This window comes from Bos taurus, chromosome 27, assembly GCF_002263795.3.
Source record: "Bos taurus isolate L1 Dominette 01449 registration number 42190680 breed Hereford chromosome 27, ARS-UCD2.0, whole genome shotgun sequence".
Lineage (NCBI taxonomy): Eukaryota > Metazoa > Chordata > Mammalia > Artiodactyla > Bovidae > Bos > Bos taurus.
Window position 1 is genome coordinate 31,743,577 of NC_037354.1, and position 26,201 is coordinate 31,769,777.

At 39.2% G+C, this 26,201-nt stretch overlaps 1 long non-coding RNA gene across 1 annotated transcript in view; it reads left to right on the forward strand.

Annotated features, from left to right (window-relative positions):
* Positions 1-26,201, forward strand: part of LOC112444609 (uncharacterized) — a 131,987-nt gene that overhangs the window by 92,560 nt on the left and 13,226 nt on the right. The window lies entirely within an intron of this gene.

The following is a 26,201-nucleotide window of genomic DNA, read 5'->3' on the forward strand; positions in this document are numbered from 1 at the left end:
TTATTCAGGGCTCCCACTTAAAATTAAAATATCCTACCTGCAGTAGAATAATTGTAAAATTCCAATACCTTTCCCAAGGGCAGAATATTGATATTTTCCTCTCTTAGAAAGACATGCTTCCCCCTGGGAGTGCTTTACAAATGTTACCTAAATTAGCTAGCTTCATAATGAAGCTGACAGTCAGAATTGATCACCCTGAACAGTTACTATAAGTAGCAATGACAATTTTGATCTTCTATAGTTTTCCCATGGAGTGACAGCATTGCCCTCTACCACAAATTTGAAAATACCAATAAATAATCAACCAGCTATCAAGGGCCTTCCAAAAAGAAAAGGGATAAAACTGTTCTCAATTTTGATCTAGCTGGTAGTTATGACAATATATATTATATGTAAAAATTGACTGTGTGGTAAATTAAGTTTTATATGGCTTAATATAACTGTGTTATATTTTACAAATGTGAAGGCCCAGTAAAGAATGTAAGAGTACAAGGCGTGCACAGAAACTAGAGCATTCTTTTAAGAGTTTAAATTTACATATGTCCATCTTGTTTACTGAATTTCAAAATACTGGTATATCGATTTCTTTTACTTTATATAGTAACTATTGGTGGAACATGTGAATTTCATAGGTTTCTGAAATATTAATATGTTCTCTGCTTTATCTTTAGCCCTTCATTTGATAATTTTTCCTGAATCTTTAATATTCTGTTCTTTTATTACCCTGTATATTCACCAGTTACATCATATATCATACTATGTTGCAATAACTAAAATTGTTCTATATCTCTTCATCTAGACTACAAAAGAAGGGATGATGGATTTTTTACTCTGATATCTAGCACAAGACCTGGAATGTAAGGAATGCTTGGTTTTCATAACTTTTTAAAAAATTAGTTTTATGAAGGTAGAATTTACATATCATAAAAATCACCAATTTTAAGAGTTTAGTTCAGTTCAGTCACTCAGTTGTGTCCGACTCTTTGCGATCCCATGGACTGCCACATGCCAGGCTTCCCTGTCCTTCACCCGGAGGTTTACTCAAAATTTCCCAGAGTAAACTCCCAGAGTTTACTCAAACTCATGTCCATATAGTCGGTGATGCCATCCAACCATCTCATCCTCTTTCATCCCCTTCTTCTCCTGCCTTAAATCTTTCTCAGCATCAGGGTCTTTTCCAATGAGTTGGCTCTTCACATCAGGTTGCCAAAGTATTGGAGCTTTAGCTTCTGCATCAGCCTTCCAATGAATATTCAGAACTGATCTCCTTTAGGATGGACGGGTTTGATCTCCTTGCCGTCCAAGGGACTCTCAAAAGTCCTCTCCAACACCGCAGTTCAAAAGCATCAATTGTTTGGCACTCAGCTTTCTTTATAGTCCAACTCTCACATCCATACATGACTACTGGAAAAATCATAGCTTTGACTAGATGAACCTTTGTTGGCAAGGTAAAGTCTCTGCTTTTTAGTATGCTGTCTAGGTTGGTCATAGCTTTTCTTCCAAGGAGCAAGCGTCTTTTAATTTCATGGCTGCAGTCACCATCTGCAGTGATTTTAAGAGTGCTGTATGTTAAGTTTGATAACTGTTTTTGACTTGTAAGCTTAAACTCCCATCAAGATAAAGAAGAGTTACATTACTTTAAGAAAGGGTGTCCTGTGTAGTCAACTGCTTCTACTACAACTCTCATCACCCTAGGAACCAGGAATCTGTTTTCTATAACAAAATTTTAGCTTTTCTAGCATGTCGTGTAAATAGAATCATGAAGTATATAAATTCTCTCTCATGTCTTCTTTCATTTAGAATGATGCTTTTTGAGCTTCATTCATGTTTCTGAATGTGTTAGTAGTTCATTATTTTTTGTTACTTATTATGTATTTCATTGTATGGATATACCACAAAAATTACTTTGTCCACCCAACAGTGATAGACACTTGGAGATTTTTTTAAAGTTACTAATGAACAAACAAGCCTATGAGGATATACATGTGCTTTCATTTCTTCGATTAACTTCATTAGAATGTGATTGTTGTGTTGAATGGTATGAGTATGCTTAAATTTCTTAAATTCATAAGAAACTGTCAACTGTTGTCCAAAATGGCTCTGCCATTTTGCATCCCCTTCAGCAACATGTGAGAATTCAAGTTATGGTACTCCTTAAACCTCACTGGTAGTTAGCCATTCTAAATAGTGTGGCGAGTACATAACCTGGGTTTTACTTTCATTGCTTTACATTTTGAGTCAACTTTCATTTCCCTAATGAGGAGTGAGGGTGAACTTTTTGGTGCTTTCTGTCACTTGTATACCTTCATTGGTAACAGGTCTATTGAAATCATTAGCCTACTTTAAAATTTGGGGTGTTCATCTCATTACTGAGTTGTAAATGTTTCTTTGTGCATTCGGAATACAAGTCCTTGGTCAGATAAATGTTCTGTAAATATTTTCTTCTAGTCTGTGGTTTGCTTCTTAATTCTTTTATCAATGTCTTCCAAAATGAATTTTTTAAAAATTTTGATGAAGTTTAACTTATAATATATTATGATTCATGCTTTTTCATAGCTATCATATTGCTATTTGTATCTATTTCTCCTATTGTTCTTTGCTTCCTTTTCATTCTATTCTGCCTTCTGTTGGAAACTTGAGTATTTTGTGTGGTTTCATTACTATTGGCTTATTAGCTATACTATTTTGTTCTGTTTTTCCATTGTTGCTTCATGATTTACAAGTTGCATTTTCAACTTAATCATGGCTAAAGGGACTACAGAGACATTACTTTGCCAACAAAGGTCCGTCTAGTCAAGGCTATGGTTTTTCCAGTAGTCATGTATGGATGTGAGAGTTGGACTGTGAAGAAAGCTGAGCGCCAAAGAATTGATGCTTTTGAACTGTGGTGTTGGAGAAGACTCTTGAGAGTCCCTTGGACTGCAAGGAGATCCAACCAGTCCATTCTAAAGGAGATCAGCCCTGGATGTTCTTTGGAAGGAATGATGCTAAAGCTGAAACTCCAGTACTTTGGCCACCTCATGCGAAGAGTTAACTCATTGGAAAAGACTCTGATGCTGGGAGGGATTGGGGGCAGGAGGAGAAGGGGACGACAGGATGAGATGGCTGGATGGTATCACCAACTCAATGATGTGAGTTTGAGTGAACTCTGGGAGTTGGTGATGGACAGGGAGGCCTGGCGTGCTGCGATTCATGGGGTCACAAAGAGTTGGACACGACTGAGTGACTGAACTGAACTGAACTGAAAAGGGACTACATTTGAAATATAGTGCATGCAAAAAAGAAGTCTTTTTTGGAGATTCCCTTCTTTGACTAAAAGCAGAGACTTTTCATTTCAGCAAATGAACTTGCCATAAATCCTCTCTCCAAGGATTCTTCATAGCCAGGTAGGAGATCGACCACTTGCACTAGGATGAGACATTGAATAAACAAACATTATCACAAACTGTCATATCTTCCCTTTGTCTTTCCTAAGCCACTTTCCAATGGAATCCCTTTCTCCGTCTTCCCTTTTCCCTATAAAGTTGTCATAGAACCCCTACCTCTACCTGGTTACCAGCACATTTCATTCCAATGATCCCACATGTATGAGTAGATAGGTCTTGTCTTTCTTCTCTATCATCAGTTGATTTGTAGGTTCCCAACCCCTGGGCCTAAGTAGAGGAGCTTTTTCCTCTCAGTACAGCCCATCCTCTAACAATGCTGTAGCACTTTACAAATAGTGGGAGAATCTTTAAATAGGCTGTCCTTTCCCTCTTCTGTACTTTGTGCTATTGTCCTGCATTTTACATTTTGTAAACTTACAACAGTACATTTCAGTTACACCTGCCCAAAGCAGACAGTTTTCTTTTAAAAATATTTTAAAATGAGAAAAATGTATGTTTATGCAGCTCATTTCTGTTACTGGCATTCTGCATTGCTTTGTATATATGATTCCATCTGAAAAACTTCCTTAACATTTCATGTAGAGGAACTCTGTTAATAATGACATTTCTAAGCTATTATGTGACTGAAAGTATTTAATTTTCTTTTTTTTTTTTTAGTATCTTCTGATGGGGTGATACTATATGTGATTTTCTAATTAATTTTTTTTCTTTTCTATTTATTTAAGTATAGTTGGTTAACAAAGGGAAAGCTAAATTAGGCATTCGGGGTTAACATATACACACTATTATATATAAAATGGATACACCAAGGATATAGTACAGGAGACTATATTCAATATCTTATAATAACATAACAGGAAAGAATGTTAAAAAAAATATATATATATATATATATGTGTGTAAACTTTCATGTATATATTTATCACTTTACTGTATTCCTGAAACTAATACAACATTGTAAATCAACTCAAAATATTTCATTTTCATTTTCAAAAAAACATATTCACTAGATATAAAGCTCTAGGTTGACAGGTTTATTTTTCCTTAAAAAATATTTTAAAATTTCCTCCATTTCCCTTGGCCTAAATAATTTCTTATGGGCAGTATGTCATTATTCTTACTTCTTAAACATTATGTGCATCTGTGCTAAGTCTCTTGAGTCATGTCCAACTCTTTGTGGCCCTATGGACTGTAGCCCACCAGGCTCCTCTGTCCATGGATTCTCCAGGCAAAAATACTGGAGTGGGTTGCCATGCCCTCCTCCAGGGGATCTTCCCGACCCGGGGATCAAACCTGTAGCTCCTGTGGCACCTGCAATGCTGGCGGATTCTTTACTGCTGAGCCACTGGGGGAGCCCATCTTAAACTTTATACATCATATATATTATCTCCTCTATTTTTAACATTTCTCTTTTTATTACTGGTTTTGACCATTTCATTATGATATGCTCTGATGTTGTTTTCTGTATGTTTATTCCTCAAGGAATTTATGGAGTTTTTTGGATCTGTGAATTTATGGGTTTTTTTTTTTTAATCAAATGTGGAATATTTTTAACATTTGTTTCTGTACATGTCTTTACCCACCCCCCAGAAATCATATTACACGTATGTTTAAGGTTTTGGCACTGTCCCAGTCACTGATGCCTTTTCATTATTTAGCACTATTTTCTTTTCACTCTGTGTTCCATTTTGTACAGTTTCTATTGCTATGTCTTCAGGTTTACCCATCTTTTCTTCTGTATTATTGAATCTGTCATAAAATACATCAAGTATATGATCTGCTATTAATCCTGCTCAGTGTATTTTTCACTTCGAATATTGCGTTTCCCATCTCCAGAAGTTTAATTTGGGCCTTTCTGTTTTGTGTCATTTCTGTCTCTCCCAATCATATTCACATGTTCTATTCTTGAACATATTCAGCATATTTATGATAGCTTTTAATATCTGCATCTACTAAATTTATTACCTGTCATTTCTAAATCAGTTTATATTGATTGATTTTCCTACTGAATCATATTTTCCTACTTATTGGAACACCTAATAATTTTATGTCGGTTGTCAGTGTGATATTGTGATTCATAAGAATATATATTTATATATATTTCTCACATATTTGGTCTTTGTCCACAGTTTCTGACTCATAGCTCCCAGAACACTTGGAATTTCCTGAGTGACAAGAGCAATTGGAGCAGCTTTTTAAAAAATAATATTTGGTCCTTTGTCCTCATTTCCTTAAAATACTTCAGAGTCGTAAATGTGAAATGTGTTACTTGTCACTCATAAGAAGCGCCTTTCCACCATAACTGGGTTTATGTTGATGGGCTGACTTTTGGAAAGCACCTAAGGATGGGGACTGGTTGCCAGGGAAACCAACCTTGACTAGAGGGATGGAATATTTCTCTTCCCCCTGATCTCCAGGGAGCGGAGATGGGCTATAGGATGAATCAGTCACCAGTGACTAATGATTTAATTAACCATGCTAATGTAATGTAGCCTCCATAAAAACCCAAAAGGAAGAGGTCCAAAGCACTTCCAGTTTAGGGAAGCAGAGTGCTTCCACATGCTACCACGCAAGGACCCAAGCTCCACAATGACAGAAGCTCCTTTGGAACCTCTCCCAATGTGTCTTTTTCATCTGGCTGTTGATTTAGATCCTTTGTAATAAACCAGTAATCCAGAGAGTAAAGGGCTTCCTAGGTAGCTCAGTGGTAAAGAATCTGCTTGCCAAGGCAGGAGATGCCAGAGACTCAGGTTTGTTACCTGGGAAGATCCCCTGGAGTAGGGAATGGCAACCCATTCCAGTATTCCTGCCTGGAAAATTTCATGGACAGAGGCACCTGGTGAGCTATGGTAGTCCATGGGGTCGCAAAGAGTCAGACATGACTGAGCGACTGAGCACCCATGCACTAGTCAGTAAACAGGTTTCTGGAGTTCCATGAGCCACTCTAATAAGTTAACTGAACCCGAGGAGGAAGTCTTGAAAACCTCTGATTTATGACCAGTAAATCAGAAGCACAGGTAACAACCTGGGCTTGCAGTAGACTTCTGTGGGACCGAGTCCTTTACCTGTGGAATTTGATATCACTGGGAAGATTGTGTCAGAACTGAGTTGAGTTGTAGGACACACAACTGGTGTTTGGAGACGTGCTTGTCTTGTGGAATACTCTTCCCCTCCCACCCCCCCCCCCATACCAACACACTCCATTATTAAAATGGAGTGAAGATGCAAAAAAAAAAAAATCATGGTTATTTCATGTGAAAATTATGTAAATTTAAGGGAAATAGCAAGAAGTTGAACAGTGGAATCAGTATTCAAGAATATCCTATTGCAATAAAAATAAGAAGTGGAAATTATACCGGTTAATATCAATGCCAGCATTAGGCTCAATTAAATTAATTGTTCAGTTGCAAATGGAAAGGGAAGTGAGGCATGGGAGTTCTGGTTTAATAGCAGTTTGTGCAAAAATGTCTCAGGGCTCTTGATAATTTTAAAAAGTTCTGTGCAGGGTGACTTATCAAGGAGATTATTTTTTTAAATGTGGTCTTCAAGAAAAGACCTTCATAGAAATGTGTATCCAGATTAAAGAAGTTATGGCTATCACTGTGTAATTCTCTACTGCTTTGTTTAGAACCCACTTTTATAAATATGTTCTGTTACCTTTAAGTGGGGGCATTGATAAGCTAAATGTTCCTGGAAAAGGAAAATCATGGTGTAAAATAATCGGCTCATATAGTGATTTTTTCCAGCCACCTTGAGGTGATGCAGAAATCAAAGTTTTATTTCACATGGTCTGGTTTCCATCTCTTTTGCTGAAATAGTAGCTGGGTTCTGTTTCATCCTCTCCACATCTTGATTTTCCTTCACTTCAAGTCATTACAAATTTGAGATCATTTATGTGATCATAGATAATTTTGTCTAGAAATTACTGATCAGAAAAACTTGAAAAGAGAAAGTGAGACAATGGTGTATAAAGAAATCTTTTAGTTTTAACTGACAGAAACCCAGTTCAAACAAACATTTACAAAATGAAAATGAAGTAACCGTCATTGTATGTATCAGATGACTCTATATTCTTAAGATGGCACATCCATTCAAATTGATCTATAGACTCAACACAATCCTTATCAAAATTCCAGCAATTTTTTTGATAGAAATTGTAGCTTCATGTACATGTATATGTATATACATGTATACACATACACATACACACACACACAAACATGAAATGAACTTAGATTCACCACAAACAAAAATCAATTAAAATGGATCATACATCTACATGTGAAAGGTAAACCATGAGATTTTTAGGCAAAAACAAAGGAGAAAATATCTGACACTTTGGATTAGGCAAGGATTTTTTGAATGTGACATTACAAGCATGATCCAAAGGAAACAATTGATAGGCTGGAGTTCATCAAAATAAAAATCCCTTGCCTTTCAAAAGAGGCTGTTATGATAATGGAAAAACAAACCTCAAAGTCTAAGAAAACATTTGCAAATTATATATCTAATAAAGGACTTCTGTTTAGAATCTGTAGTGTACTCTTACTGCAATCCAGTGAAAGACCAACAGCCCAATTAAAAATATGGACAAAATTTTTAAATAGACACTTCTCCAAAGAGATACATGAATGACTAATAAGCATAAGAAAAAGAAACTCAGCATCATTCCTCACTAGGGAAATGCTAATTAAAACCCTGGTGAAGTACCCCTACATGTGTTCCCAACAGAATGGCTATTAATAAAGTTTGACAACATCAAGCACTGTCTAGGTTGTGGCCAAACATTGTTGACAGAGATGTAAAACAATAGACTCACTTTGGAAACAGTTTGTTTCTTAAATATTGAAACATAAATTCACAACACAACCTAGCAATTCTCCTCCAAGTCCTACCCAAGAGAAATGAAGTGAAAACCTGGACTTCCCTAGTGGTCTGGTAGTAAAGAATTTGCCTGCCAATATAGGGGACATGGGCTGAGTCCCTGGTCTGGGAAGATCCTGCATGCCGCAGGGCAGCTTAGCCTCTACACCAAAATTATTGAAACTCTTGCACTCTAAAGCCTGTGTTCCAGAGTGAGAGAAGCCATCACTTGCTGCAACTAGAGAAAACCTGTGTACAGCAACAAAGATTCAATGCAGCCAAAAAGGCATACATAAATAAATAAAATAAGGGAAAACTTGTCCATGCAAAGATTTCTGTGTAAACTTTTTTAGCAGTATTACTTGTAGTACTCCAAACTGGAAACAATCCAAATGTTTATTACCAGGTGAAAGAATAAACAAAATTTGATATATTCATATGTGCATGTGTGCTATCTTGCTTCAGTCTTGTCCAACTCTGTGCAACCCTATGGACTATAGTAGAATATTATTTAGCAATTAAAATAGCGAACTATTGATACATGCCTCTACATGAAAGAACCTGAAGAACATTATAGTGATTCAAAGAAGCCAGACTCAAAAGACTAGAGATAGTAAGATTCTATTTGTATAATCTTTGTAACAAAAAAAAAAGCCAAACTATAGAGACAGAAAACAGATCAGTGATTGTTTGACACTTAAATAGGAATGAAGATTGACCTTCAGTCATCACAAGAAACCTTTTTCGGAGTGATTGGAGAGGGAAATGGCAACCCACTCCAGTATTCTTGCCTGGAGAATCCCAGGGATAGAGGAGCCTAGTGGGCTGCCATCTGTGGGGTCGCACAGAGTCAGACACGACTGAAGTGACTTAGCAGCAGCAGCAGCAGCAGAAATAGTCTAAATTGAGTAATGTTGATGGTTGCATAGCTCTAAAAATTTACCAAAGATTATTGGATTATATATTTAAAATGGGTATGTTTTATGATATGTAGCTTACACCTCAATAAAATTGTGAAAATGACAATGAAAAGGAGAGGTCATTCAATCAAACACAAGTGGAACATGGATACAACTAGTTTTCTGGAAACCGACAGTAACCCTTGACTTAAAAAATACCATGCATCAGTCTGTCTCAACCTGTGTGTCTCTGTGTGTGTGCTTGTGCATATATTTGATTTATAATCACTTAGCTTCATGTCAGGAAGCATAGATTGTTGGCTTCCATTTAAAAGCATCTTTAGTGGAGAAGGGTTGAAACTAACACTCTTTTTGGTTAAAAATACCAGGAAGGAACACTGATTTTTAAAAATTGAAGTACAGTTGATTTATAGTGTGATAATTTCTGCTCTACAGCAAAGTGATTCAGTTGTACATATGTATACGTTCTTTTTTATTTTCTTTTCCATTATGTTTTATCACAATATGTTGAATAGAGTTCCCTGTGCTGTGTAGTAGGACCTTGCTGTCTGTCCATTCTGTATGTAACACTTTGCGTCTACTAACCCCAAACTCCCAGTCCATTCCTCTCACTCCCCCTTGGCAACCACAGGTTTGTTCTTTGTGAGGCTGTTTCTGTTTCATGGTCGTGGTGGTTTAGTCACTCAGTTCTGTCCGACTCTTTGTAACTCCGTGGACTGTAGCCCACCAGGTTCCTCTGTCCATGGAATTTCCCAGGCAAGAATACTCGAGTGGATTGCCATTTCCTTCTCCAGTTTCTGTTTCATAGGTATGTTCATTTGTGTCGTATTTTAGATTCCACATACAAGTGATGCCATGTGATATTTGTTTTTCTTATTCTGTCTTACCTCCGTATGATGATCTGTAGGTCAGTTCATGTTGATGCAAATGGCATTGTTTCATTCCTTTTTATGGCTGAGTAGAACACTGATTGTCTTCGTTTGGTTTCCAGTGCTCCTTTGCAGTCAATAATCAATGGCCTTTAGAAGGTCAGGCTCTCTCTGCTTTATTGTATATGTGCGTGTGTGCTCATAATTACACATGCATACATACACACGTGAAATTTCTTCATTTATTTAATCTTAGTTAATCCTTAGGATAATTCAATGATGTAGATATCAATACTTCCATTTCACAGATAGGGATATTGACATGTAGAGATGTTAAAATATGTCATGAAAGTCATATGGCTAAAATGTTGGTGCTAGAATTTGAACCAAGCATATCAAACCTTTCTTCCTTTCCCTAAATAACACCTCTTCTTTGATCATTTCCTATCCTAAGAATCTGAGTGCTGCACGACTCCTTTATATGTGTTAGATTGCCTTTAATTTTTCTAGATAAAACATTATTGTGTGAATCCCTCTTAAACAGATTCATCTCTGAAATCTGAATAAGTGGATATTCTCTCTCAAATACAGGGCTTTCATTATCACATTTTATGTGTTAGCTCCTTTTTGCTCCACACCACTGGTTCTCTGCTTTTCTGCGGGCGTTCTAATGTCTAATTTTCAACAGTTTCCCTCAAAATGAAAATCACTATTGGTATGGTAAGCATTTGGAGTTTTATTATTGATTTATGCCTTGGGTGAAGAGGTTAATTGAATGTGAATTTTAAGCCAACAACATGATTAGGAGAGTGAAGCAACTGGAATTCATGAATACTCCCAGAGCCATTAAAACTATTTAAAATGAACAATGACTGAAGAGGGGAGTGGAGGTGGGTGGGAAGATGGGGTAGCCCTCTGTTACTTGTGACAGGATTAATGAAACTCTGAAGAATAACACAATCTTTTCAAGGCTTTTTATTTTGCATTTATATTGACATTAGCATGGAATAGAATACATTCCTAATAAACCACTCTTCCATATTCTCTTTGTTTCTTTTATTTCAAATTGCATCACAGAGCCTGAGCTCACCAAATCAACAGACCATACTAGAAGAAAAGGGGGTGATTTATGGGTTACCGACTCTTAAAGCATTCTCAGGAAGACTTGTAAAGCTTGACAGGGAGATACAGACTCAGCATCTTCATTCTTCCTGCCTTTCAAGAAGATCTTTTAGAAATCACAGTTTAAAAACATGAATCAAAAGTGGATCTTATCTCAAAAAGTTGCAGTATTTGCTGTTGGGAAATAAAGAATTTGGATTTGTTTTAAACTACATTATAATTTCCCTAAATTCAAATAATGGTGGGTTTTATATGCCTTTTGTATCTGAATCTCCGTCTAAATTTCAGGTGTGTAGGGGACTGTCAGTCCATTCTGGTTAATGATGAATAGTGTTCTATGACCCTAGGAGATTTCAAAAATTGGATGGCAGAGTTATATAAACATAATTGTTGACGTAAACAACATAGGTAAAGTTTTTAAATTGAGTTCTTATTAAGAAAACTGAAGAATTACAAAAGACAGGATACATATATATTAAATAATTACATGGTTATAGAAAAGCATCTATTTTAGAAACAAAGCAAATTGCTTATGACACTTTAGTGCTGTTGCAAAAATATATTCTGAACATTGTAATAATATTTGTTGCTGTTGTTGTATAGTCACCAAGTCATGTCTGACCCTTTTGTGACGTCATAGGCTATAGCCCACCAGATTCCTTACCCTTGGGATTTTCTAGGCAATAATACTAGAGTCAGTTTCCTTTCCTTCTCCAGGGGATCTTCCTGACCAAGGGATTGAGCCTGTGTCTCCTGCACTGGAGGTGGATTCTTTACCACTGAGCCACTAGGGAAGCTCCATAATAGTATTTATTACATTTTAGTTTGTCATTGGCATAGCCCTGTTTGGACTTCTCTGGTGGCTTAGATGGTAAAGAATCTGCCTACAATGCAGGAGACCTGGCTTTGATCCCTGGGTCTGGAAGATCCCCTGGGAAAGAGAGTGGCTACCCACCCCAGTATTCTTGCCTGGAGAATTTCATGTTCAGAGCAGCCTGGTGGGCTACAGTCCATGGGGTCGCAAAGAGTCACACACAACTGAGTGACTAACCCTGTTAACAAATAGCCCTGTTAACAAATATATCAGTAGCTGTAATGCAGGTTGCAGAAATGATGCAGCATGCTAAATGGTGCAGGAGCCCTTCAGAATCAATCTTAGAGCGCTGAGGAAAGCTATTGTCACTGTTTTCATCCTGGCAAATACCTACTGTGCTGAGATAACAGAAAATATATAGACACATATACTGGCTTGGAATCAAAGGCTCAGCAAAATGGAAGTTCAAAATCAGCCTAGGAATCAGATCTTTCAGATGAAAAGGATTAAAAATCCTGACGAACACTCAACAAATGTCTTGATAAGGCTGAAGAAGGGAAGATGGAAACACTTCGTGGTTAGAGACTGTAATGCCATACACTGAAGCATTGCTGAGGGTCATGTATTGTATTTGTACAGGGAGATAGTAACAGCTGGGCTCTGGGCAATGAAGTGCCGACTTTTGTCTTAAAGGCTGCAGCTGATCAAGACATAGGCGGTAACGTCCAAGTCAAGGCTGCCTGCCTCAGAGTGATGTGGGACTCTATGGAAGCTGGGAATCGTTCTTCTGTCTGGAGGGGTACGCTGGTGGAGCTTAGTCCTTCTCAGGATCATGAGAATGATAACAGGGCCTGGAGCTCCCTTTCATTTTTCCTCTGTTCCACTGTGTCCACAGGGAAGGTTACACAGGGAAGGTCATTGCTTCTGCTGTGGTCCCAGCCTCGCCTCTGGCCATTTATGTTACTCAGCTCCAGGTGGCCAGTCTGGACTTTACCAAGGCCCACTGTCTGCACAGGCTTCCCTGGTGGCTCAGTGGTAAAGAATCCACCTGCCAATGCAGGAGACTCGGGTTCAATCCCTGGGTCAGGAAGATCCACTGGAGAAGGAAATGGCAGCCCACTCCAGTATTCTAGCCTGAAAAGACCCCCATGGAGAGAGGAGCCTGGTAGTCTACCGTCCCTGGGGTTGCAGAAGAGTTGGACGTGACTTAGTGACTAAACAACAGCAACAGTCTGCAGCTCCTACAGGTTGCAGGCAGCAGACATAACCTTAGAGGAGGGTTTCTTAGCCTCAACACCATTGCCATTTGGGGCCAGATAATTCTTTGTTTTGACGGGGGCTGTCCTTGTGTGTTGTAGGATGTCTGCCGTCATCACTGGCCTCTACCCATTACACTCTGCTAGCACCTCGAATTATAACAATAAGAATGTCTTCACACATTTCTGAGTGTCCTCTGGAGGGACACGAATGGCTTGCCTTATCTGAGAACCTCGGCTTTAAAGGTTTCTGCCTTTAATACACAGACCTTGGGAATTCAGCTCTCAGTCTAGATTGCACACTTACTAAGACCGTAAAGGACAATTGAAGATGAGAAAAGATTCTAATGCAGAAAACATTTCAGCTGATGACAAGATGGAGCTGTTCTTAGAACCCAAAAGGCCACCCCTTTGAGTCTTTAAAGGGGTCCTCTCCAGCTGATCACAGGGCAGCCTGCTTGCCCAGCTTGAGGACTGCTTTGTCACAGGGCTCCCCACCACCCACAAGTATGTTTGAGCGTTTCTTTGTTTCTGACAGACTAGTCTCGGTGGGGTCAGGAACTGAGAAAACTCCCTAGGTTGTGTCATAAATCTTCCCCGGCCCCCCAGGCTCTGATTCATTTGAGGGAAGTTGACCATCTGAATATGCTCCCTTCTGGGGAAACTCTACACTCTACCCATGCATGTGGGCTTGTTCCGTGTCCTTAACAGAAACTTACTTCAGAACATAAAAGCACAAAACTACACATCAAGCAGCGAGTGGGCAGCTTTTTCCTATCTCTTCCTTCTGAATGATATAAATAAGTGGTAACTGTTTAAAATATTTGTGACATTTTCCAAAATTTTTCCCAATAGAGCAGTTAAATTACATGGTGACCAAGGTCTATATGGGACGAAGGATGGGACTTTGAGAAGAGAGATTTCATGTCAGTAGATGGAAGATGATTCTGATGTTTGGAGTCACTCAAGGTGCAGTTGGAGGCAATGTTTCAAATCCCTTTGGATACTTCAACCAGAAGCAGAAAAGTATTGTCAAGGAAAACCCGTGATTGTTCAAATGATCCTTTGGATATATGACTCTGTGAAAGATAATGCAAACATCACAGAGTCCAACAAGTCAAAATTTCAAGACCTTACCCTCAAAAATGCCCTACTTTTTTCATTCAGCTGAGTAGCAGATGCTACTTGAATGATATTCAGATTCATTAACAAGTATGAAGAGACTGATTAGTGCCTTATTCTGTTGTATGTGTGTGTGTGTGTGTGTGAGAGAGAGAGAGAGAGAGAGAATGAAGTACATTCATCAGGGGTAATTAACCAGTTTGGAATCATGATTAATTTAAAAAAATATTAGCATAACTATGAAAGTTGCTCAGTTGTGTCAGACTCTTGGCAACCCCATGGACAATACAGTCCATGGAATTCTCCAGGCCGGAATACTGGAGTGGGTAGCCAATTCCCTTCTCCAGGGGATCTTCCCAACCCAGGGATCTAACCCAGTTCGCCCACATTGCAGGCGGATTCTTTACCAGCTGAGCCACCAGGGAAGCTAGAATTACCACAGTGAGCTTATGGAAATTGACAGATCACAAAAATCCATGGCTATACAAAAAGAAGGATGTGCTTTAGTTTGGAGAACAGTAAAGCACACTTAATATTTTTCACCGACTGCCCTCTCCTCCAGGAAGGCTCCTGCGCCCCACCAGTCAGGCCTCTGAGGATAGCATCCCTTCCGTCTGCCAGCAGGCTGCCAAGAGAGAGCAAAAGAAGAACTGAGTCACTAAGTCGTGCCTGACTCTTGCGACCCTATGGACTGTAGCCCGCTAGGCTCTTCTGTCCATGGGATTCTCCAGGCTAGAATAGTGGAGTGGGTTGCCATTCCCTTCTCCATGAGAGAGCAAAGGTGAGCCCTTAAGTCGCCTGCTTAGTGCGCACATCTCTTGCTTTAAATCCATAAGGAGGCTGTGAGGGTGAAAGATTCGAGTAAAGGAGAGGGGAAGTTGTGGTGGCGGGGTGCAGGCAGCTCAGAGCTTATAATGAAGGAGGGATAGGTATAGAAGACGAGGAAAGACAGCAGTAGGATTTCATTTATATTTGGTTTAGTTCTTAAGTTAATAGCCAAGAGGTAGAAGCGTTTACTACATTATTTTTCCAGCTTTTCCTGCTGCCTCACCTCGGGCTCCCCTTTGTTCAGCTCTAAGCCCAGGAATGAGCTTGGCTTACTGGAGCTCTATCTGCAAATCTTGGCAACAATGCACCATGGAAATCAGCCATAAAATGTTACTTTCTCTCCTTGCCCTGGGAGTCGTGTGAGTGGTGGTTGGAAGTCACAAAGAGTGGCTGCCTGAATGGTCTCCTCCCTATAAAATGCTATTGATATTTGTTTTCTGGACTAGTGGGAAACAACGTGTTTTTTTGGTTTTGTTGATGTCTCAGCCTGTAGAATATTTATCTTTTGAAAGGTTAGATTTAGAAGGAGTGAATCTCCCTCCCCAAATAGCTGCTCGCAAGATGACTGGCAAGAAGCACCGAAACTTCTCACAACAGATTAATAATCAGAAATTTGAAAGCCTTGAGAGGAAAAACGAAGATGCAGAATCATTTTTGTGTCCTTCTTTTTATCTACACTAGACCTTGGAACTCTTCATTTTGCCACTGATTGACAGCACCTAACAAAGAGGTAAGATTGCGCTTATACATAGTTCTGAGAACCCAGTTGAATGGTTCGGGCTCCAAACTCCACCTGTGTGCCTGAGTTATGGAATTCTTTGCAATGGATTTCTGCCTCAACAAACAACTGGATAATTGCTAAATGTCTCTAGATTTTTGGCTCATAAACAAACATGAATTTACTGAATCGGATTAACTAAAGTCAGAGGAAATAGCAGACAGTTGGCTTAAAAGGTGCTGTGGATAAAGAAACGACTGATTTGCAAGGTCTCTGGACTAAAGAAAATTTTTTCTCCCTGTGCTCATAAAGGTGAGGCTGGTCCTGAGGAAATATAAATTTGCCTAATAATTATCAAGAGCAAACTTGCATTAGCTTAGCCTGCAATGACTGGAAGATTTTACATTTCAGGTAAGGGCTGCACCTCCTGTGAAGTCTGAACTTCTGGCAAAGGCCTGGAACCCTTCCCAGACATCACCAGAAACTCTGGTCATTCATTCAGAATACATTACTGGATAGCCACACATTTTTGACTCTGATTTTTAAATTTTCAGCAGAGCTTGTGAGAAGGTGTTTGTGGTACATATACACAATGGAGTATTACTCAGCCATTAAAAAGAATACATTTGAATCAGTTCTAATGAGGTGGATGAAACTGGAGCCTATTATACAGAGTGAAGTAAGCCAGAAGGAAAAACATAAATACAGTATACTAACGCATATATATGGTATTTAGAAAGATGGTAACAATAACCCGGTGTACGAGACAGCAAAAGAGACACTGATGTATAGGACAGTCTTATGGACTCTGTGGGAGAGGGAGAGGGTGGGAAGATTTGGGAGAATAGCAATGAAACATGTAAAATATCATGTAGGATACGAGTTGCCAGTCCAGGTTCGATGCACGATGCTGGATGCTTGGGGCTGGTGCACTGGGAGGGCCCAGAGGGATGGTATGGGGAGGGAGGAGGGAGGAGGGTTCGGGATGGGGAACACGTGTATACCTGTGGCGGATTCATTTTGATATTTGGCAAAACTAATACAATTATGTAAAGTTTAAAAATAAAATTAGAAAAAAAAAAAAAAGAAAATTCTCAGATATGATTGTTCTGAATGATTTTGCTCTTTTCTAAATAAAGAAAAGTTATCCTCAAAAAATGAAATCTAAATTTGGTAACTAAAGTGGGAATTCAAGCTACTTTTGGCCTGGGTTTACCATGAGGTAATACGATCCATTGTTTCAGCCAGGATGCAGTAGACGAAACTAGATATTCTCTTGACCCAATTAGTTTCAAATTACTAGGGAGCAAGAATTGTATTATTGCATTTTTCATATATTTTTATTTCCCCCCAACTTTGTGACTGAGACCTAGAAGGTGCTCAGTAAACATGTCATAAATTAATTTCATCATGGCTCTAAAGGAAATTCTTAAGAGGCTTTCTAAAAATATTTTTAAAAATTTTAAGGATTGGTGTCAATAGTGGAATAAATTTAAGGCTATACAAACTTCTATAAAACTTTTATGTACATTGTCTGTACATATAAAAAAACAAACTTTCTAATTTCACTTATCTGCTAAGCTGGTCTTCATTTTTTGGTCACATCTTCTAGAATGTATTTTAATAACAGAAACAAACACATTCTTTGCTATATTTAATCAGCTCCTTGGGAATCAGCAGCTCGAAACTGAATTCAAACTTGAGTCCTGTCACTCACTAGTTGTAGAAACTTGGCCATGTTACTTACCCTTCCCAAATCTCAGTTTTCTCATCTGTAAAAAGGTGATATTAAATACTCTTTGGAATTAAGTTAAAGGAGGTAAATATATATATATTTATAAAAATCATCAAATGCAGGTCTCAACATTTAGTAAGAACCACATGAATCTTAGTTCTTATCTTCATTTCAGTTCAGTTCAGTTGCTCAGTCATGTCCGACTCTTTGTGACCCCATGAACCACAGCACGCCAGGCCTCCCTGTCCATCACCAACTCCTGGAGTTCACCCAAACCCATGTCCATCGAGTTGGTGATGCCATCCAACCATCTCATCCTCTGTTGTCCCCTTCTCCTCCTGCCCTCAATCTTTCCCAGCATCAGGGTCTTTTCCAATGAGTCAGCTCTTTGCATCAGGTGGCCAAAGTATTGGAGTTTCAGCTTCAACATCAGTCCTTCCAATGAACACCCAGGGCTGATCTCCTTTAGGATGGACTGGTTGGATCTCCTTGCAGTCCAAGGGACTCTCAAGAGTCTTCTCCAATACCACAATTCAAAAGCATCAATTCTTCGGTGCTTAGCTTGGGCAGACAGACTGAAACTAAAATCACAGACAACTAGCCAATCTGATCACATGGACCACAGCCTTGTCTAATTCAATGAAACTAAGCCATGCTGTGTGGGGCCACCCAAGATGACCGGGTCATGGTGGAGAGCTGTGACAGAATGTGGTCCACTGGAGAAGGGAATGGCAAACCACTTCAGTATTCTTGCCTTGAGAACCCCATGAACAGTATGAAAAGGCAAAAAGATAGGACACTGAAGGATGAACTCCCCAGTTCGGTAGGTGTCCAATATGCTACTGGAGATCAGTGGAGAAATAACTCCAGAAGGAATGAAGGGATGGAGCCAAAGCTCCTTATCTTACTTCATATCAAAATGCATTTTATAGACATGCCATTTTATTTCTGTGAAAACTGGTTATTAGAACAAATTCATCTCATCTCTTTATTATAACAGAACTAACTGTTCCTCCTTCTAACTGAAAGCAAAGTTACTGTATGCAGCTGAAAGTAATAAAGCTGTATTTGCCTTTCAAATAGCCATAATTTTGGCTTTTGTACGCATTTTAGTTTGGCCTCTATATGCCTAATATTTTCTGTGTAATTTCATGTCATTTGCTGCTACCATATTTTACTATGTAATTTATTCACCCCTAATTCTTCAGAATTGAGGAGGTTTTCTAAAATTAGAATGGAAACTCTCTGAGGTCTTCTGTTTGCTTGGTCAGTATCTTATTCATGAGCCGCTCCATGAAACATGACAGGATAATAATTCTGGCAGCAGCTGGCACCGCAGAGATAGAAGGCTGAGCTGAGCTCTGCAGTTTAAAATGTATATCCTGAGTTGTCAAGGTTGTTAGATTTAAAGTGTTTGACTTTGGAAAGAATTTGGACAGAATTTGATAGACAACTACTAACCCAGGCCTGGAACTCAATTCACCTCTGAAATGAGACAGGTCCTGCTTCTTTTCTGGTCCCTCCCCCGCCCCTCTTCCTCAATCTCTTTGCTCCACATGGTCCAAGGAACAGTCACTCCATGGACAGAAGGTGCATCGAGAATGTGTGCAGGGTGAGCTGACTCAGGAGAAATGCCCCCCCTCCTCAGCGGAGGGGTGCCTGCTATTGCATTTCAAGCTGGACTAGAAATCAATATGTCATTATAAACATATATGGTGCAGGGAGAGACAGGAAGTGGATACATACCCAGGATAAAGTAATTTGGAAGCATTAGTTACTTTGAAGTGTGCCGCACACCGAGGAGACTTGAACATTTCACAGTGGATTTCTTTGCCTCAATCAATGTCCTTTTTTCCCTCACTTGAAGCAGTTTTATAGACAAGCATGGTTACTTGCTTGGGAAAAGTTCAAATGCCAGTAACATTTTCTGACTGCTTGTCTAGTACCCAACTTCTAATTGTGTACTTTTAACTGCAACCCGCATCATTTGCCTTGGGGAGAAACTTCTTGGTAAATTAAAAAAGGGGAAAAAAGGGAAATGTATGCTTCAGAGCATCCTGCAAGCAATGGTGTTTTGCACTCAATTGTTTTTCAGTAGCATAACTATCTGGAGAGTAAACCCTTTGATAATGTTCCTGTTTCTCCCTCAAAAAAAAAAAAGCAAAAGTTAATATGACAAGCATGCAATGATACATTAAATTGAGAAAGGGGCCAGAGCAGGATTTATAAAATTCTCCTATAGCTTTTCATACTCCTCAGCCTTTTATAGATCTCCCTCAAAATATTTTTTCTCTTTCTATTAAACCCCTTTCAACCATCCCAACCCAACTCAACTCCCAAGCTTCCTTTTGGCACATAGCTATCTTGCTCCCTGTTCCCATGTAGAAAAGTCTTTTTTTTTCCTCTCCAAGATTTCTCCAATCTTTCATCTTCAAACCTGCCCCAAATTTAATGAACTGTGTTTTGAAAACTGCATGGCTATTCTGAACCTCTTTAAAAGTACTTTGGTGTATTTTCCAAGAATGAGGATACATTTATACTGATGTGGCTTCACCCTCTCCTTTGATTAAGGACTGGGGTTTAGTCTTTGTATGTGAATGGAGTCCAGCCAACTGGTCAATGTGGAGGTGGAATATACAACCCTGGCCTCATTAACATATTTCAACTAATTGATTGACCTGGTCTTAATCCAAGTTGGCTCCATTCTACATTCTAGTCCAAGTCCCACTTTTAATATATTTTTAAGGACTTAGTGGGTGATTATATTTAGGTACTTTATGGAAAATATATACTAAGAAGAAATGCAGATATTTGTTGAAACTACTTTTAAATGATGTGCATTAAGAATGCTTGTTGAAACACTGCCAACCTAAGGTTGCCAGTCCTTTGGCCCGAATAGTGAAACAAACATTAAAAACATGAATCTATGTAGTAAAGTTTAGCTTGAGCTCATACTTTCCAACCCTTTATCCTGTTAGTTGGTACAGTTGCTTGCTATCTCAATTCTGTCAAATATGAGAAAGAGACTTTGGTTATCTAATACTAATACTAAATCTAATATTAGATAGATCTAATACTAAATGCAAAATTTAAGACATGTTATGTTATTTTGTTTGCCTATTTTTACCAACTTTATAAGTCCATATATTTTAAAGAATTTCACTGCTTAGCAAAATAATGTCAGAGACAAATACTGTGTAATATCACTTATATGTGAAATCTAAAAAATAAAACAAACTAGGGGATATAACAAAGAAACAAACAGACTGACGGATCCAGAAAACAAAGTAGTGTTTGCCAGTGGGGAGAAAGATGAGGAGAGGGGCAAGACAGGAGCAGGGCATTAGGAAGTAAAATCGATCCATGTGAAAGTTGTTCAGTTGTGTCTGACTTTTTGTGACCCCATGGACTCTTTAGTCCATGGAATTCTCCAGGGCAGAATCCTGGAGTGGGTAGCCAGTTCCCTCCTCCAGGGGATCTTCCCAACCCAGGAATCAAACCCAGGTCTCCTGCATTGCAGGTGGATTCTTTGCCACCTGAGCCACCAGGGAAGCCCAAGAATACAGAAGTGGGTACCCTGTCCCTTCTCCAGCAGATTTTCCCGACCCAGGAATCAAACTGGGGTCTCCTGCATTGCAGGCAGATTCTACACCAGCTGAGCTACCAGGGAAGCCCCCAAGCAGTAAAATACTATGTCTAAAATAAGTTACAAGGAGATACTATACAGCACAGGGATTATAGCCAAAATTTTATAGTAACTATAAATGGAGTATAACCTTTAAAAATTGTGAGTCACTATGTCATACACCTGAAACTTATATGAATTATAAATCAACTCTACCTTAATCAAAATGAAAATGACTACTTAGCAAATTTCCAAAGATTGGTTTTTAACTTCAGTTTACTCTTGCATCTTTATACTCACTTATTCATTCATTCATTATTTATTGGATAATTGCAATGTGGATGAAAATAGGCTAAGAATTGTGTGAAGACCTAGTGTTTCCACTAGATTGAGATATATGCAAATAGCTGTAACAGAATATGAACCATCTCACCATAAAGGCATGGAGGACTGTGAATATTCATATATGAAAAAAGGAAGCTAGTTGAGCAAGGATGACTCCATGGAATGGACTGCCTTGCCCATAATGTAAAGAAAAAGAGTTGAGGCATACCCAAAAGGAAGGAAAAGGAGGGAAACTATGTGAATAAGTCAAAGAGCAGAAGTCTCTGGTATGAATGGGACCCACTGGTTTGGTTGCGGAATAGTACAGAGAGAAGTGATCGGAGATAAAACTAAAAATGAGCACATGATTAATGAGTCTTGAAAGTCAGGTGAGATTTTCTTTAGGTGGAAATAAAGAACAATTTAAAATTTTGAAATTATTGGCTTTATTTGCTTTTTTACCATGAAAATAATCTATATTGTGATCAAAACAAAACCTTGACGCTGTTAGCCTCAAAAAGGCTCTTTAATCAGTTGAGGTAAAAAGTAAAGAGGTTCTGAATGAAGTAGCACAGGAAGGAAGAACAAATTAAAACAGTGTGTAATTGAAATTGTGAAGACAGCGTAGACAGCTTTCAGAGGCATAGGGTTCAAAAATGAGACAAGCTTCATTTTGTATGTAGTGCAGCACAGAGAAAAAACAGAAATATGTCGAAGAAAATTAGTTTAAATGCTCTCTCATTCACATAATTCTCCAATAGAGGTCTGTTCTTGGATTATTCAAATGTATTAAATTGCTTTCAAGTCAAAGGCCATTGACTCTGAAGTCTGATTGCTTCCATATGAAAACTGACCATCCACTGGAGCAAGAGATGTCCACCTGGTCCCCAGGGCAAACTTTGATAAAGGTCAGAGGCACTCATGTTTTCAGCTTCACAGCAACGATCAGTGTTGGCTTGTGGGCTTTACAGAGCTGGATATTTTATAAATCACGTTTATCCATGAACTCTACACACAAGTCATGTACTTGATGACAGCCTCAGCCTTCAAGAAACTCACTGACAGGTGAGGAGAGACCCTCTCTCCTCCATTTCCTCCATTTTACTTTACTTCCTTGCTACCGAATCAGTCCCTAATCCTTTACAATCCGATTTTCATCCTCAGTCTTTAGCTAAAACACCCACTTTAAGTTATGTCAATATAGTCACTACATTGAGTAGCTTCTACTGGATTCTCATTCGTGTCCCTCCAATCTGTGGTATTTGAAATTACTGATCACCTTCCTGGCCTCACATGTACTTTCTCCCTGACTCACCACCTTCTGCCAGCGTTTTAAGTGCAGACAGACACAGAACAAGCACACCCTTCTGTTTTTCATTTACTCTTTCACTTATCTCTGTGGTATTTTACTAGCTTTTCTGATGAGTATTTTCCTCTCCCATTCTTTCTCTGGTCTTCCAGAAATCTAGTTTTCTGCTAGATTTTTTTCAGTCTTTTTGTCTCTTTTTAACTGGTCTTTTCTTTGTTGACTTCATCTACGCTTATATCCTTATGCCTAGCTTTATTGAGATATAATTGTTATATAACATTATGTAAGTTTTAGGTGTATAATATGGTGATTTGATACATGTATATATTGTAAAATTATTAATACCAGAATGTTAGTTAACAAATCTATCAATGCACATAATTACCCTGTTTTTGTTGCTGTTTTTGTGGTGAGAACAAAGAGCTAATCTTTGTGTTTAAGCTAATCTGTGTGTTTAAGAGCTAATCTCTTAGCAACTTCCAAGTATACAATACAGTATTGTTAACTGTAGTCACCAGATTCGATTATTAAACATCTTACACAAACAAAGGGACACTCAGAGTTCTTGGCAATAGTAAGTGATGGGTGAATGACTATGAGAGGGAAGATTGAGAGAATAGGCAAGACCAGACCCTGGGAGAACTGTTAGAGTGAAAATGTAGACTATATCCTGTAGGCAAAGGAGACCAGTTAGAACTGTTTCAGCAGAGTGGTGACAGCCTTACATTTGTTTCTTTTAGAAGGACCACACTGTAGCATAGTGGAGAATATTCAAAGCCAGGATGACGAATGGTTTCCAACTGACCGTTCATTGGCACTCTGTTGAGGAGGATTCTGAGGCTATACTCAGGCTAAGCTGGAAGAAGGCCATAATTATGTACCCAGGTATGGCTGTTATTCCAGGGAAAACTTTCAAAAAAATGTCTTTTTATCATTGCATCACTTCCTATATATATATATATATATATATATATATATATATATATATCTGACTTCTCCATTCAATGTCTATGAAATGCAAGGTGTATTGAGGACTTACTGGAAGTGGAAGTCTGGGGAAGATTCAGCTTCCAAGAGAAATAAGATTTTTCTCCGTTGTTAAAAGTGACTGTGGCTGTCAAGGGCACCGTGGTGGAGAAATGCGGGTGATGTGTTCCGTATTTGCCATCAAAGAGCTGGGGAGTGAAGCCCCACCAGCAGAACGATGGGAGAAGCAGTTAGGAGGCTGCTGCTGAAACCCAAAATGGAAATGATGAGGTTCTGCATTAAGTGTATGTCAGTGGTACTGGAGAGAAGAGGAGGGATTTGGATGGCATTAAGGATGTAGTTGAAATCACTGACAGAACCATGGGACCACAGTCATTTCATTGGCAGATGGGAGAAGAGCTCATTAGGGAGAAGGAGGGTTCTACCTAGAGACCCGAGGAAAAGAGACCGTGGTATCCCCAAAGGCCAAGTCCAGTTCAGGAAGAATTAAAAGCAAACAAACAACAACAACAACAAAAAGAAACCACATTGCGGAGAGGTGAGGTAGGAAGTGGCTGAAAGTTGTCCGGCGAATTTAGCTGCTAGGATGATTGACCCTGAAAAGAACGCTTTCAGTCTACAAGTGGGAGAGGAAGCCGCGTTAAGTGTTTTATTTCCTCACCTCCCACTCACCCTCTTCAAGAAGCTAAGCTGTAAAAGCGTGGAAAGTGAAGACACAGCACACTTCAGGTCATATCCCCTTTTTGTGGTGTTTTTGAGGGGGGAAAGGTTTGAGCATGTTTCTAAAGCAGAGACTAGGTGGCAGAGGTTGGAGAATAGAAGGAGAAAAGTGCCTGAACTCGGAGAGAAGTGATAGAATCTTGGAAAGGGAACTTGGGGTGAAAAATGTTGCCTGTCACATCAGTAAACAACAGATGTGGTGGCCTTTACCATCAGTCACTGTGGCCACCTGCCCTGTACTCTGCACCCTGGGAGGATTCAGGATGGAGATAAGCAGGATGCTGGCCCTCGATGGTTAAGGTACACATCAAAGGAATGCTTTTAATGAGCTCAGATGCTCGAATCTTCCCATACATAGGAAAGTGCTAAATTCATTACCTTGACATGTCTGGTTTTTCTTTAACGAACAGTCGTTTTTTGATATTCCGACTACCTAGTTTTTGTCCCCAAACCTCCCATGTATCCTGACTCCTCCCTTGCCTTTTTGGAGCAATCCCACAGAGCTTTCTCAGAGGCTGCCTCCTGGGCTTAAGTCCTTAGCAAGTGCACTGAATAGAACACGATTCTCAACTTTTAGGTGGTGTTTTTCCCCAGTTGACAAAGAAAGGAAATGGAAAAGTGGGTATGGATGCAGATTCACCTGTAGATGTTGGGGAGGGAAGCTGAGGGAAGTCATATGTTGTCGATTCATCTTGTTTGGTCAACTGGGTTCATTTCCTGAGGCAGAGATGGGGCACAGGACGTCAGGACAATCATGGTATTTGTACCGAATGTTATGGTGAATTAGGGGCAGGTGACTAGCAACAAGTGAAAGATCATCTGAGAATTCGTGAAACTGAACTGTTGTTTTTCTCTTAGTATAAAAAGCCCTGTATCTGGCTGTTTGGGACAATGCTAGAAAGAGAAGTCTGGTTCTTGGGCTTATTGCCTCTGTGGGGATGGAGCTGGGATGAAAGCCGGGGCATTGGGTGAGCTGATTATTTCTCAATGAATCCCTGAAGCAAGTCTTGGGAAAGTAGTCCGTGATGTTGGTTCTTCCAGCTTTACATAATTCTTAGAGCTCATCTAACTATCCTACCAGATCCCTGTAGAGCCTCCTTAGGAGGTGTCCTCCACTGGCTGAGTGGCATCCAGTCTGTATGACCAGCTTGGACCTTCTACCTCATTCTGTGAGGCTATATTTTTTCCTAGGTGCCTCTGGACTAAAAGCTTCAATCCTTAGGTTGATCCTGTGCTCATTGACCATGCACATCTTTCCCCAGGAAAAAATCCATGAGTTTCCTCCTAAACTGATTAATAACAGTGAGCAACTCTCCCCCCAGGACAGGAAGCCTATAGGCTATTTCTAATAACTGACTCGGCATGGTCTGTTTTAGATGTGATGAGACAGCCTGCTTGACTCTATAAGCAGTCCAGCCACAGCTGTGGTTTACAGATACCAAACGGCAGGGTGGTACCAGTGATTGTAAAGTTTGTGTTTGATAGCCTTGAAAAGTCACACCTAGGAATGATGACTTTTTTTTCTCTTATGGAATGGGGCTGGTTGATTCTTTAAGGAATAAGTCCCAAAGGGTTGGCATTTTAATTGTACTCACATACACGC